Raw genomic sequence first — 15325 nt, 5'->3', positions numbered from 1 at the left:
CAGTTAAGTGATTATAATCACTGGGGGGTGACTAATACTATGGGGGTTATTTACTAAACTCCAAATGCATAGCAGCTCTGTGCACGGAAGATTTTCTCCTATTAAGATTTGCTGTAACCTCATTGGTCCTTTAAGAATAAGTCCCGGTAAATCTGCATTGGGATTGGATACCTTTATCCAATCCCTGTACAGCTTTACCGGGACTTATTCTTAAAGGACCACGAGGGTACAGCAGCTTAATAGGAGAAAATCTTAAATGCACAGAGCTGCTGTGCCGCACTCTGAAAGCAGGGGGGCCCGGATAATCAAGTAAGTGAAGCATGGCCGGGCCCCCCTTAGACACTAAACCCTGGCAAGCAATTTTTTAAAAAATTTGGGGGGATCTGGCCAATTTTTTACTTGCAGGGGGGCGCCTGATCACCAATGGCTTTTTATAACTTGTGGGGGGGCAGGCCATCAATTTTTTTTACCTGCAGGGGGGCCCCTGATAACCAATGTTTTTTTTTAAACTTTTATGGGGGGCCCTGGTCGCAAATATTTTTTTTTTAACTTATAGGGGGGCCCTGATCACCAATTATTTTTTTTAACTTGTAGAGGGACCCTGATCACCAATTATTTTTTTTAACTTGTAGGGGGGCCCTGACCACCAATTATTTTTTTAACTTGTAGGGAGGCCCGACCACCAATTATTTTTTTAACTTGTAGGGGGGCCCTGACCACCAATTTTTTTTAAAAAAATGTATGGGGGGTCCTGGCACCACAGTTTTTTTAACTTATAAGGGGGCCTGACCATCAATAGCTTTTTATAAGTGTGCGTGTGGGGGGTTACCTTTTTTAGCGCTGATGTCTGTGTGGTCTTTTAACTGTAGTGTGGAGTGGGCAGGATATGGGGTGGGGCTTGGGGGCCGGGTGGGCGAGGGGCCCTGAACATTTTGTTGTACGGGGCCCCGTGATTTCTAATGGCGGCCCTGCAGAGAATCATAAGCAAGAAATTAAAAAGTAATTAGTATGCAAGTACTTTGTGATTATCTGCCCCGAGGAGCCTCTCATATGAGCAACAATCACAAAGCTTTTAGTGTCAGGCAGTTGTATGTTCACTTACACCACAATGTCTTGACTCAAATGCATAAGAAACGTGACAGATGGGGACACAGAGCAAAATCAATAATACCGATTTTAAAATGTCCAACTTCAGGGCTGTCAGAATTAGGGGAGGGGAATATGGACTGGGAATGATTTATGGCATTGGCGATGTACCAGTTTTAACAAAGTGTCACAAATTTAGCTCTCTAAACATTGGGGCTCATTTACCACCATAGGTGCTAAATTGCACAAGTGCAGGTGCAAGAGAATCATACCCTCACAAAGTCTTGTATTCCTTCTGTATGCCCTTTATGCCACTGCATCATTACTATTGCCCATCCACATACCTTGTGTCTCACACCCGTTCTCCTTCTAGACTGTAAATTCCATGTAGTTAAAGCCCTGTTTAATTCATGTGTCACTCTGTATTTATATATTTAATATATACAGGTATGGGACATGTTATTCAGAATACCTGGGACCTGGGTTTTTACATCATTTGTATCTCCATACTTTAAGTCTAATAAAAAAAACATTAAACATGAATTAAACCCAATAGTCTTGTTTTGCCTCCAATTAATTATATCTTAGTTGGGATCATGTACAATGTCATGTTCTATTATGACAGAGAAAAAGGAAATAATTTTAACATTTTTAATTAATTCATTAAAATGGAGTTTATAAGAGATGGCCATCCTGTAATGTAGAGCTTTCGGAATGGCAGGTTTTTGTATAAGGGATTCCATACCTGTACAAATTTCCATTATACAGCACTCTGAAATATGTTGGTTCTATAAATGTGTTATTACTAATAGCAACTACCGTATATACTCGAGTATAAGCCGACCCGAGTATAAGCCGAGGTATCTAATTTTACCTACGAAAACTGGGAAACCGTATTGACTCGAGTATAAGCCTAGACACAACTACAGCCCTGTCTCCCAGCAGCGACCCCCCCGCGATGAAACGGACATCTTTGCAAAGTTGATGGTGACAGAGAATTGCCAAACGGATTACTGTGTGCATTGTCCCACTGTCCCACTACCATGTGCAGAGGGTGCTGTGTGATATTGCCATCACTGTTAATCTTTTGTATAACCAACAGAGGGCGCTGTGTGATATTGCCATCACTGTTAATCCTTCATATAACCAACAGAGGGCGCTGTGTGATATTGCAGTCACTGTTATTCTTTCATATAACCAACGGAGGGCACTGTGTGATATTGCAGTCACGTATTCTTTCATATAACCAACAGAGGGCGCTGTGTGATATTGCAGTCACTGTTAATCTTTCATATAACCAACAGAGGGCGCACTGTTATTCTTTCATATAACCAACAGAGGGCGCTGTGTGATATTGCAGTCTCTCCCCAAGCGAACTGTTGGTATAGGAATGATTAAAAGTGACTGCAATCTCAGCTACTGCCCGCTGACTCGAGTATAAGCCGAGGTAGACTTTTTCAGCACATTTTGGATGCTGAAAAACTCGGCTTATACTCGAGTATATACGGTAATCTGTCTACTACAGGTCAGAAAATGAAAGCAAATACCTGGTTGGTTGGCACTGGCAGCTAAAGATATGCAATTAAGGTATTTTTTTGTAGGGAGGTGCTAACTCTGAATTCCTTGCTGTTTACAGGGAGTTATGCGATAGGCAAAACAAGAGCCAATAATATGTTTCTTAAAGGGGACCTGTCACCCTAAGAAATAACTCTATATACTCTTTTATGATGTTGGTCAAGCAAAATAAACTTAATTTACAATACATAAATTATTTCAAACTTGTTACGTTTAGTCTTGGAATTCACAATAACATCAAGAAGGCAGGTGCAATTTTGTGGACGCTATTAATAAGACGAACATTTAGTTCTTGCCAAAATCTTTTTTATGCACCAAAATGGGGCACCTGATGCCCATGTTCTTGAACTGGCTACAAAATTAGATGTTGAAGAGGGAGGAGGAATGTGGAGAGCGCAGTGACAATTAGTAAGTGCAAAATGGAAAGTGAAAGTAATTGCCTGCCCTGCCTTTATGAAGAAAAGCTGTCTCAACTGTGAAAGTCAACCAATTTATTATGGTTTGTAATTTTGCTAATTTGAATGCATGTAACTGCTCAATACTGATTACTGGTAACACTAAATTGGTTGGATTAGCTCGTTAAGCCTTGAACTTCATAGGCAGGTGTGTCCAGTCATGAGAAAAGGTATTTAAGGTGGCCAATTGCAAGTTGTGCTTCTGTTTGACTCTCCTCTGAAGAGTGACAACATGGGATCCTCAAAGCAACTCTCAAAAGATTTGAAAACAAAGATTGTTCCGTATCATGGTTTAGGGGAAGCTACAAAAAGCTATCTCAGTGGTTTAAACTGTCAGTTTCAAATGTAAGGAATGTAATCAGGAAATGGAAGGTCACAGGCAAAGTTGCTGTAAAACCCAGGTCTGGCAGGCCAAGAAAAATACAGGAGCGACATATGCGGAGGATTGTGAGAATGGTTACAGACAACCCAAAGATCACCTCCAGAGACCTGCAAGAACATCTTGCTACAGATGGTGTATCTGTACATCGTTCTACAATGCAGCATTAATTTGCACAAAGAACATCTATATGGCACAAACAGGGTCGCTTGTTGTATGCAAAAGCTCATTTAGACAAGCCACAGTCATTTTGGAACAAAGTGCTATGGACTAATGAGACAAAAATGTAGTTATTTGGTCAAAACTGTCTACTGTCAAATTTGGTGGAGGTTCCATCATGCTGTGGGGCTGTGTGGCTAGTTCAGGGACTGGGTCCCTTGTTAAAGTAGAGGGTCAGATGAATTCAACCCAATATCAACAAATTCTTCAGGATAATGTTCAAGCATCAGTCACAAAGTTGAAGTTACTTCTAAACAGTAAACACATTTGTAGTGATTCTTTCCTGAGTAAATAAAGTATATTTTGGCAGTACATGGATGTCGTTATAGTATATACCTGTAATGCCTGACAGTTATGCTCAGTATATTCTCCTACATAGTTTACAGTACACACACTGTGGGCAGGGGATTATAAACTACCTAATTGTCTTTAGACATATTGTGTTCTAAATTTCAGACTGATAAGGTCTATTTCAACCTTATGACATGTCCTACTGTTGGTGTTTACCTGTGTGAATATTTCCGCTGCAGAAGCTGAGTGTGTGCCACACAGAAAGAGGTGAGGTTAGATTTGGGCAGTACCGTAGAAACATGGATTTCCAACTCGCAGAACCCGTTATACAATGGTGGAAATATAATTATTGAATATCTGGACAATGAATCTCATATGCTACAGGATGTCAGTTCCTATCTATTCTAGCAAATAAAGGACATACAGAGGTGGATGTTACACAATTACACAATAAATATTTTATATTGCTGCTAGTAGTGACATAAGGCATTCCATTGTGGCTGTTGTAGGAGCATTCTTGCCTTCACAACAGTTTGGAGTTGAAACACAAATTGCCGCAAATAAATTTTGTGTCTGACAATCTGGAGATCACTAAGGGGCAGATTTACTAAAGAGCATGGTGGCTAATGCTAACAATTTTATGCCAGCGTTGCCACCCGCAGGAACATCGCCAATTCAGTAAAAGGCGCAGGCGCCAATTCACTAGCGAACGGGACCATCACTAGCGGTCATTTGCACTCTATCGCCAGGTGACTTTTCGCTCTGGTGAATGGACGTTACTCCGCAAATTCACTAAAATGCAGATTTTACTGAACGTTAGCTCTTTCGCCAGAGTTGCCATCACCACCTCAGACCAGGTGAAGTGCTAGAAAGCAGCTAAATCTTCCTCAATCTTCTGTCACTTACATCATATCCTGTGAGCTGAAAATGCATTAAAGTTCAAAAAACACTGGCGACTTATCCATTTTTTAAGCGGGATTGGCTGCAAAAGTCCTAACTTACTTTTTTGGGTAACCGGTTTTCTCCAGACATTTTATAACATATTTAACATTTATTTTACAGTGGGCTCATGTGTAGGGCATTATATTAACTCTCTTGTATTTATTAAGGTTCCTTGGACATGTGTAATATAAACCGGTAACTTAAACCATTTGCAGCAACATTTATAATAAAGACATCCATACAACTTTAAATTTTCCGCCCTATGCAAATTTGAAATTGACCTAAACGCAAGATCACTAGCAGAGTTGCGCTAGGCACAAATGAATAGTAGCGCTATGAAATGCTCGCACAGCCAAAGAAACGCTAACTAAAAGTCACCAGCGTTTGATGCCTGGGATGAAAGTTCACATTTAAGTGAATTAGCATATTCATAACGTATTTGCACCTGCCAAAGTGGTGTGATGGGTGCAAAGCTGACACTGGCGAAAATTCGCCTGTTAGTGAATCTGGCCCTAAGTCTTTTCTGTTTCACTTAATTTTGTGCAGCATTTGCAGTAAAGCAGGGAGGAGTGAACTGCCCTCTGTAAGACAGGCTGAATATGTCAGATGAATATATAGCTAAATTCAGCCAATCAAATCCATAGTCGTAACCTCACGTTGCTACGGTATATTCTGAACATATAGGTACTATATAAATACATCTACTGTTCATTTCTCATTTTCATTTTAAAACAGTTACCATATGGCTAAGGCACATAAAACCTAGCAAATACTGTTCTTTATTTATTTTTTATTTTTAAATACAAGAAACAAAGACCAATTGCAATTTTTCTTTAAACATTTGCCGTTTTCACCATAGTTAAAGTTAGTACTAAGCTGACCAACTATCTGAAGTATTAGTAGTGATATCCTTTTGTCACAGTATATTGCATGACGGCAATTGGGAATAGTCATTTTATTTAAGGTTTTTGCTTTTACGTAAATGTGCCATCAGTATGGGGCACAGAGCAGAGCAGCCTGAATTAAAGTGTCAATATTCTTGTGTATAGTAACCCAAGAACAATACATGCAGCCTGTTAGTAAAACCTTCCTCATCTCTCTCACAGCTAAACGGCAGGGGCAGATGAATGCTAATCTGTAATAGCAACAGTTCTATGGGGCAAATTCTATAACCTCTGAAAATTCGCCAGGACGGCTTTGCTCACAGCGCAACACTTCGACAGGCGTAGATTCGCCAGGACATCGCTAATTCATTAAAATCCGAAGTTGCGTCCAGCGCTTGAACACTGGCGAAGTTGCGCTAGCGTTACTGCGTCAAACGAAGCAAATTTGCGCTAGCCTTGCCTGATTTGCATACGGCGGGAAGTAATAGTTGAAAAGACTTGTATGTTGCAGCAAATACATTACACTACACAAGCCCGGGAAACCTTGATAAAATAAAGTTGTTATTTTGCCCTACACATGAGCCCAGTGTATAGTTTATGTGCCATATGTTAGGAAATGTAGGGGGGAAGCAGGTTACCCCCAAAAAAATGTACGCTCTTTTGCAGCCTATCACCCTGAAAAAGGAAAAGACACTATAGTTTTTTGGGACTTATCAACTATTTTTTTAGGAACTCCTATCTAATCGATTGCACTTCGCCTGGTCAGAGATAGCGAAGGTAAGTCTGGCGCAAGAGGTAACGTTCAGTAAAATCCGCAATTAGCGTAGTTACGCCAGGCGTTAGGGAGCAAAGTATCCACTAGAGACTATCTCCTTCGCTAGCGAAGCGAAGTTACGCCAATGACAATTAGTAAATCGGCAAATTACAGAAATGACATCACACTGGCGAATTTTTGCCCGCATTATTCACTTCGCCCTTTAGTAAATTTGCCCCTAAGATTCTTGTACCTACCCTCCTTGTTATGTATGTTTTCAACACTAGGTGGCGATAGCAACTAGCATAATGTCCAAGCATTGCAATAGTATAATGCAGGCAGCATTCAATACAATATACTTTTAAATATAAAATCTAGAACTTGACTGAGCAGTAAACTATATAAATTAGCTTGCGTTTTATACTTTTGCAATATATAGTTTATATCTACATTTGAAAAATCCAGTGTTTACATATTATGGCATAAAGTTTTTTTATACCATTTTAGCCAGTTTAAAAAGTTCTAGGGTCATACGTTTGATATGAAGCATAACAATATAAATTTTGTGTCAGTTTCACAAAAGTATCCGCCGATAGCAGAATGCAGAGTTTTGCCCTGAATCCGGACCTGCCAAAACTATTTGCTCATCACTTTCCATGGCCTAAATTCAGTTTATATAAGTTTGTCTCCAGACCATTAAACGTTTTCATACGTTTCTATTCCTACACTGTCATTTTCTGTTTTGAAATAGCCTTTGACAACAGAGATTTTGAAGCCAATCAGGCTGAGATTGGAGATATTCACATGTTTTCCTCCTGGAGTGTCCAGTTTTTTTTGTTGTTTTTTATTATTTATGGTAAATCGTGGTGGGTTGTGCTTTTTGTGAGGCTTTGTTTAGTTTCTCTAATGTAAATGCCTCCTGTTGGACACTTTGTGCATCTCTGCATAAACTACATGATGGATGAGCAATAGTAGTGGCCGTGGATATTGTATTCCTTTACTGTGCCAGGAATTGGCACTTTATCTAAGGAGGGGATGTGCAGGCACATCTTACATACAGTGTTGGACTGGCCCGGTGGGACACCGGAAAAAAACCCGGTGGGCCCAGACCCTCCATTAACAATTTCTATGAGAACTAAGCGGCTAAATAGATTGAATAATTGATTATAGTATAAAGAGAACAGACTAAGAGAATAGAGGTGGATTGAGGAGATGGTCTAAGGTTTTTGGGTGGACCCCTGGTGTCCCAGTCCGACACTGCCCTCATGGGCCCCCACCGGGTCAGACCCCCCTCTCCCCACATAATTGAATTCCACACAAAAAAAATTGCGCCCTCGTGCGTGCGTGCCCAGCGCCTCTTAGTAGGGGCGGGCGTGGAGGCCGGAGGGGCCCCCAGTCCGACCCTGCTTACATATCTTTCTTTCACCTAGATGTGTTCCATTGCTGCTAGATCCTGAAAGGGAACTTTTTATTATATATATCCTTAGATGTGGAGGTTGTCTAAATGCCAGAAGAGGTAGATCTTTTTGCAGTGTGCCCTGCAGCTCTCTGTTTCCCTTGAGGGTTTTTAGCTGTGGGTTAAAGGACAAGGAAAGTCTAAAATCAATATTGATTCCCAGTTAAGGAAAGGAATACCTGGACTCTCTCACATAGTCCTGAGTCGCTCAACTAAGCCATGTAGAAGTTGTAATTCCTCACTTTCCAAAACAAATGCTGGATGAAAAAACAACAACAATGCATTGCTCCCTATACAAGACCAAGACCCTGAGCATGATCTGTTTACTGAAGCTCGTGTGCTGTTTCTGCAATAAAGTATTAGCCGTCCTCGCATCTAGGGGGAGGCAGAAGCTTGGCGTGTGCTCATTTAGTTAGGCGGCGCCATTTTTAGGACGTATGCTTAACTAAAATGACTGCCGCAATGGAGGAAGAACATCGCAAAATTTGAATAAGGATTGCGGGAGAATCTGAATCATAAAGTTAGAGATCAGGTACAACCAAGGGGACTCTATGATATAGCGTGGGAAGGAGGAGAAGTGTTTCCTTGTCCTTTAAAGGTTATGATAAGTGGTACCCAGTCTAGTTTGGTTAGTTTTGTGTTGTTGGTCTACAACCTTTGGGTTGTAGCCTCTGCTAATAAAGTCTATTCTGAGGGTTCCAAGGTGCTGCTCCCTTTCTGAGGTGTCAGAATACATCCAGCTGTAGCGTGGGGCCTTGCTATGGATGAGGATGTGTTTAGTGTGGTGTGTGTGCACAGTGGAATCAGCGAGCTAGGAGCATTTTGGAATTTTTACATAGCACTCCCCTGCTTTGTAGCCATTGATTAACTTCATTTTCAGATCCTCATTCAGTATTGGAGCCTATGGTTGTTAAGTGATGCCCCAAAGTTGGGGTGTCAGCCCTGCAGTTATAAACAGGGGACAATTAATTAACTAATAAGGGTCACTGGACAAACTTTTGCACGTGCCTTATTAACTAATTACTTTGTTCCTATGCTTTAACGTGCATGAATAGATACGGTATGCAACTAGGCATAAACATTTGCAATTTCATATTTTTGGCACACATTGATTTTGCATTCAAATGTGAGGATGGAAGGCCTCAGTTATGTATGTAAAGCTGACTAGGTTAGAATTCTTTAAAGAGGTTGTTCACCTTCAAACACTCACGTATAGTATGTCGATCACTGACACTAGAACACTATATGTTTTTTTAAAAAGGGATGATTTGACACGAATAGATATTCTATGTGTGTTTGGTCACGTCAATGAATGTAACATTATCAGCACACAACAATGAACAGCTCAGTGCAGTTAATTTGCTATATATATATATATATGGGAATGAAACATTGATTTAGCACAATAAAAAGGATTTTTTTCATTTTTTAAGCAAGTCCTGTGAGTGCTGAGTCATTGCTGTGGATGTGCTTGCGGAACTACCACTTTGTACCTAGGCAAAAAAAAACTATGGTAGCAAATAGTGTAATATCTCAGTTCTCAGTTTACAAACTTGGCATTTCCGTCAATGACTGTGACCTTTCTCAAAGGAAATAACAGCTATTCCCTTAAGAAAGGTCACAGTCACAGTGAGTGAAATTATCGCTATTATCAATTGCTAAACTGTGGGGATGTGGGTAACCTACAGACCTGGGAGATTAAGATTGGGCTGAGAAATATTGATGCATGTCATGGCCCAGTCAGGCGCATAGTCCTGGTACTATTACTGATCCTATACGAAATAATAACATAAATGTTCAGCATATTAATCAGCAGTGATCACTTGAGATTTTAAATTAAAAAGGCATATGATAGGGACATTATTGAATTTTTAGATTTATAAGGGACTCTCGGCTGGGTATCACTTTATTGAAGAAAGTACAAGGTGTCTATCAAAGTCACTGAAATGATATCATACTCTGTAGCAAATTAAATAGTTGAACTACATTGATCCAAGTAGTCTCCATTTGATAACCAAATCTCCTACATAGTGCCACCAACTGATCCATCAAATGCGTGGATTGATATGAATATGTTCATATCTGATGATGAGAAGTTAGATCACAAACCATATGTATCTGCAAATACACGAATAGTTATCCTGAAGGTTATACCAAAGGATAATCTAGTCGTTATGGGATCCGCTATCCAGGAAACCCGTTATCCAGAAAGTTCGCATTGGCTCCATTTTATACAGACAATCCAAATTTTTAAAAAATAATTTCTTTTTTTCTGTAATAACAAAACAGTAGCTAGTACCTGATCCAAACTAATATATAATTAATCCTTATTGGTTGCAAAACCAGCCTATTGGGTTTATTTAATGTGTACATGATTTTTCAGTAGACTTAAGGTATGAAGATCCGAATTATGGAAGATCTGTTATCCAGAAAGCCCCAGGTCCCAGACATTCTGGATAACAGGTCCAATACCTGTATGAATAAAGGAGTCACCTCCACAAGATCAATCTCCAGCTTATTCTTACCAGCCCTTAGAAGTAAAGGTGTACAGGCTTCTAACATCCATAAGCACCACTTCAATTCAATTAAGTTCATATCTTAAAACTTGAAGTTTCCTATATATGTGTCACCTTGTTGTGACAAAAGTGAGACAATTTAATCTAAAAATACCATCTATGAATATAGAATAATTGTTTTTTAACCAGCATAGTGGAGGTGCTCATCGATATCGGGGATCATATAACACACAGGCATGGTGGAAAAGGCAACAGCAAATATTCCATTAGATCATTTGAAGCAACACCTCTAAATTTGCTTAGGAAATCAAATGACTTCAACTGATTTATACAGCGGATTGTCTTTCAATTCTGCAAATGGATTGATTAGTGTCATTTATGTGTGATTCACTAGGCGCAATTTAGTGGCTGGGCCTTCTCAAGGCACCTTGTATGCAACGTGTGATGTTTATCAGAGCTGAACCTTGGTGAATAGGGTTAGAATGCCTATGAATTGGGTGAATAGGGTTATAGTTTGTGCCTTTGACTAAGGGTGGTAACACCCGAAACGTGTAAGACTCTAGCCTTGTTTATTCCTTTAGCAGAGCAAAATAAAGCTTTTCCATTTTAATAGAGGATAATGATGGTGCCACTCATTCTTTATAAGCATTCGTGTGATGAAAGTTTGAAAGTGTCGGACTGGCCCACTGGGATACCAGGAAAACTCCCGGTGGGCCAAGGTGTCAGTGGGCCCTCCTGCTTCTAATCTTTTGACCTATTTCATGGTCATTCCCTATTTCTTTAAGGGAATAAAGAGGCTTAATAATGGAAGAATAGAAAATAGTATGAAGAGAAAAGAGACTAGGAGAATAAAGAGGTTGAGTGAGGAGAGGAGGTCTAATAGTTTGGGAAGTGGGCCCTCAACCTAAGGTTTTCTGGTGGGCCCCTGGTATCCCAGTCCGACACTGCACCTACATGGGTGTGCGCAGAAAATTTTTAGGGGGGGGGGAAGTAATTGAATATAACATAGGGTGTCGTCACCACTGAAGATGAACCTATTCATGATAATGCAGATGATATCCTAATTACGGCTTGCCTTGGGGTGGGAAGTTTAACAATGTTTTGTGTTGTTGGGAATTAAATTTACAAACAACTTCTTGGAACTAGCTGGAGAAGTCAGAATGGGGCAACTGCCCCTCTTGCCCCCTTCTGCGGACACCCATGGCCACCTAAGTCAGACACATGCGCATAATGAGCACCCTATACAACATGGTGCCCAACCCAGGAGCTCCTTATCAGTGGCCAATGCAATGGTTCCAGGTGCAAGCAAGGTAAGCAGCGGAGTAACTATAGAGGAAGCAGATCTATGATCACAAGGTGTCCTGGGGAACAGGGGGCCCAGACTGCAGGGTCTGCTTCCACTATAGTCTTATAAATGCCCCCTCCCCAGCCAGTTCCTTTCTTTATCTGGTGCAAGCAGGATGGGAGAGGGAGATGCAAGCCAGCAGGTGGTTGGAGGGACGGCTCAGGAAGAAGCTACTGTGCACCCGGCCCATCCGAATATTTTTTTTTGTGGTGGGGCCCAGCACTGTGTTGTTACACCACTGGAGCTTAGGTGCTAACTGCATTGTAGGGGCCAAGTTTCAACCCCTTGTGGTATTACCCTGAGATGCTAAAGACCATGTTTTTGTTTATTTTATTTATTACTCAGAGTGTTAGCTTGGGCCTTGGCAGGCAAGCCAAAACTATTTTTCCAATAACCTAAGAATCACACTACTAATCCAGATCAGATTACTTTGATCATGCTGGGAAGTGGAAAATCAAGTTCAGACAAATGTCTGTTATGATAAGAATGTCTGCCTACAGCTCCTGCATGATACTAAGTGGTGATTGGCTCTGGCATGGGCAAAAGACAACGTTGAGTTTCTACTTGTTCAGAAACGCTGCGATATTTAGATTTATATCACATTTTAAAGGTTATGAATATCACTGTATTTCCCTTTATGCTTTTCTTACTAGTTTCGGGCAGTTTTCAATTATTAAATGTATTTATTTAATTTGCATTGATAAGCCTTCTTATCTAAATCGCTCTTCACTTTTATCTAAATCACTTTCAGACCTCAAGCGCAACTACGTCCATTCAATTCATTCGTTGCAACTGTGGAACCCACAGCTCAGAGTGTGGCTGTTATTTCCCTTGATTGCAGAGGAAAACGCATCTATAATTACACTTTGCACAGTGAGCTTGCATTCCTAAGTGACCCCTTATCATTTTCAAGTAAAATCTTTTTTTGAATTGAATTTATAACTTGTTTACAGGCACAATTACAAATGTCGCAGCTGCCTTCCCTCTCAAAAATCACAAGGTTTGGTGACCAACAGGCTGGATGGAGGCCTATGACCTGTTATAAGATAACTGCAACATGGCCAAGTGCTCCTTGCTGATGGGATTTTCAAACATTCCAATACACGTCTGCCCCATTTTTGAGAAGAACAAGTATTGATTTACAGTATTTAAGGCATCTTCTTTACTAGAACATTCCTACACCAAATAACTACTACTACTGAAACTATTTGTGTGTTCAAATTATACTATTCACCTCCTATATGTGTGTGTGTGTATCTATATATATATATATATATATAGACAAATACAAGGTTCCTCTGCACTCAACCCATTATCAATATATTTAAGACAGAGACATTTTGTGCATACTGCTACTGAAAAATGCCTTACCCTTTAAACAAAACAGGGATTGTTTGTCCATATATTGCAATATATTTAAGCTGGCCAACTACGTCAAAGTCATCCCATATCTGGCCAGTCCTATGCTCAATTTTATCTGATTCATTAAGAATTCTATGGTTTAATTATACATTTTATAAAGGGGACGAATACGTTTTACCTGCAACTTACTAGCTGCTTTCAAAGTAAAACTCCCAAATTTGGCTGCCCTTTTATTAGACGCCAGTGGGATCACCTGACTATAGTTGGAGGGGGTGGGAGCTACAACATGGAGCTGGTCACTGCTCCTGTTTAACTATAACAAACAAGGGAAAGTTGTGCTCACCACTAGTTTTTATATATATATAGAATTATTCAAGGACTCGTACTCCAGTTTTTAGTATTAGTGAAAAATCTGAGTATGAATGCACAAGTATGAATAAAAACTGATATTTTCACTAAATACTGTAAGTCCTTGAAAAATTCTGCATGTCCAATTTTGAACTTGCACCCGAAATGGACTAGACATATATTAGATATATATATATATTTTATATATATATACATATATATATATATATATATATATATACATTTTTTAACCATTTGAGGGCCATTTGCTTTAGGGTGGGCCCATGTCTAGTGCATTAGAGGATCTCTTTTCCCTTTATTTTGCTTCCTTGGACATTTGTAATAAGTGGCCACTTCAAGCATTTGCACCAACATCTCTAATGAAGAAGTCTATACGACCTATATGTACCTGCCCTATTCAAATTGACGTAAGTGTATGTATACTAACAAGGTCTCCATAGGCAGAAACAAATGTTAGTGAAAGTTTGCTATGAAATGCTTGCGCAAACTTCGCCATCATTTTGGCTGCCGAGACGCAACTTCACCTTTGTAGTGAAGTTCACTAGTGGTAGTGAATTTGCGCCTGACGAAGTGGCACAGAGTGTGACGAAGCCTTCGCAGGCGAAAATTCGTCCCTTACTGAATTTGCCCCTGAGAAATTGCCGAGGCTGCATCTAACTGATGATAAGGATAAAGTCTGAGCAACAATGTTGCTTAGAAGCTCAGGAATGGTACCAACAATGTTACAGATATTTCACTCACAATCTAAAATAAATATATCCTTAGACGTGCCTGGTAAATGAAGATAAAGGCTGTAAAGATACAGTGTAACAATATTATCCAACAAGGGGTGGGAATAATGTGATTTGTAATTACATGCCAGTGATAAAAGCCCAATGCACAATGTTTATTTGCAAAATGTGCAAGAAATTAAAATTGGAAGAAAGCACCCATTCTTTAACACTGCGCCCCTTAGTAGCACTCATCTCTGAATAAAGCACTGCCTGTATTTGGCAGCATTGCATTCTTGACTGCAACATGCAGGCTTTCCCTAGACAACTAGTAGTTCATTCTGATGCACAGGCTTACTTCCAAGTACTGCATTATACCTGAGAGCACTTTGCTCAACAGCTCTGCACATGGCCCAGGGCAATTATAAATGAGCCTTCATATTTCTTACCCAATATGCCAGGTTTAAGGCAGGGCTGTATTTTTATATATAGGTACCTGAAGGCCTGTGCCTATTGCATCAAATTTTAGGAGGTGATCCCCGAGTGCCTATATATGGGGTCATTTAAACCCGAGCAACCAGATAGCTGGAATAGCAAACTAGAAAACTTCTGAATGAAAAGCTAAATAACTCAAAAACCACAAATAATAAAAAATTGAATCCAACTGCAAATTCTCACAATTATCAACTACCTGGCTTAGTCTTTGCCCTAGCTTAATGCTAGTCACTTTCCTCACCAAAGGTAGCACACATGTTTTGATTAACAATTCTGGAGCATAATTTTGCCTGAGAAATAGCACAGACTTTTGCCCAAGCAGCACCTGAAACAAAATGGAAAACATGTGGGTAGGGTGTAAACTACATCATAGCCATTAATATGTTAAAAATGTTAATGGGTGCATTAGCAATAGAGACCAAAAATACACAGTCACAACCTTATAATATATGAGTTTTATCCTTCACGAGTTTATGTAAATTTATAG

This window comes from Xenopus laevis, chromosome 6S, assembly GCF_017654675.1.
Source record: "Xenopus laevis strain J_2021 chromosome 6S, Xenopus_laevis_v10.1, whole genome shotgun sequence".
Taxonomy (NCBI): Eukaryota; Metazoa; Chordata; class Amphibia; order Anura; family Pipidae; genus Xenopus; species Xenopus laevis.
Note: the sequence above shows the minus strand (reverse complement) of the source record.